Consider the following 982-nt stretch of genomic DNA (forward strand, 5'->3'; position numbering starts at 1 on the left):
GCTCCTATTACTACAGTCAGCCCTGAAAATATACATACAAATAACATGAAATAGACTGAACAGGGTATATTTATGTGTTAATTATATATACTATATACAGTTATATATTATGCAACAACAATTAATAAAATAAGAAGACATGAATTTGAAAGAGAGCAAAGGGGAGTATATGAAGGGCATTGTGGGGAGAAAAGGGAATTGGAAATGATGTAATTATAATCTCAAAAAATGATTTTTTTAAGTGTGTGATAAACGGCAATTGACATATACATAAGCATGTTTCCTGATTTATTTGGTACAGAACAAAACTAAGTTCAGACTTAATTATAAATCTTTCCTTACTGAATTCACAATGGCTTCAATTTGGACAATAACTTAATGTTCACCTTGTCATTTCTTCTGGCACCTGGATGCAGTGGTGGATCTCCGACAAACAGTCTCCAAGAGACTTATTAGGACGTTAGTTCTGTTCTGTTTGATTTACAATGTCAGGCATTGTTTCACACATCCTGCAGCTGCTTAGGGAAAATGAACTGAGCTTTCAAGGGAAGACAGCAGGATAAACAATTTTACACTGCTCAAAACAGTCATGTTGCAAAGTTAAAAATTCCTTGTAAGTAGTGCTGTGGGTTCTTTGTTAAGTCAAAGGGCTCCTTGTATTTTCCTTATCTTCTGAGGATGAAACTGATGTTTAGATGTTTAAATATCTAAGGAAAATTATCTGGCAATATCTACCAACCAATATAAAGAATTAGTATTTCATTGTATTAAGTTTATTTCAATTAAAATTGAAATTATTTTGAGTGAGGTAACCCAGACACAGAAAGACAATTATCACATGTACTTACTCACAGGTGATTTTAAAACATAAAGCAAAAAAAAAAAAAAAGCCAGCCTACAAACCACAATCCCAGAGAAGGTAGACAAGAACGTGGACACTAAGAGAAACTTACATAGATCTAATCTACATGGAAAGCAGAAA

The 982-nt window shown here is 33.0% G+C and overlaps 1 protein-coding gene across 8 annotated transcripts in view; it reads right to left on the reverse strand.

Annotated features, from left to right (window-relative positions):
- Robo1 (roundabout guidance receptor 1) overlaps window positions 1–982 on the reverse strand; it is a 1,008,058-nt gene that overhangs the window by 584,914 nt on the left and 422,162 nt on the right. The gene's annotated exons all lie outside the window — the stretch shown is intronic.

This window comes from Microtus ochrogaster, chromosome 2 (assembly GCF_000317375.1).
Source record: "Microtus ochrogaster isolate Prairie Vole_2 chromosome 2, MicOch1.0, whole genome shotgun sequence".
Taxonomy (NCBI): domain Eukaryota; kingdom Metazoa; phylum Chordata; class Mammalia; order Rodentia; family Cricetidae; genus Microtus; species Microtus ochrogaster.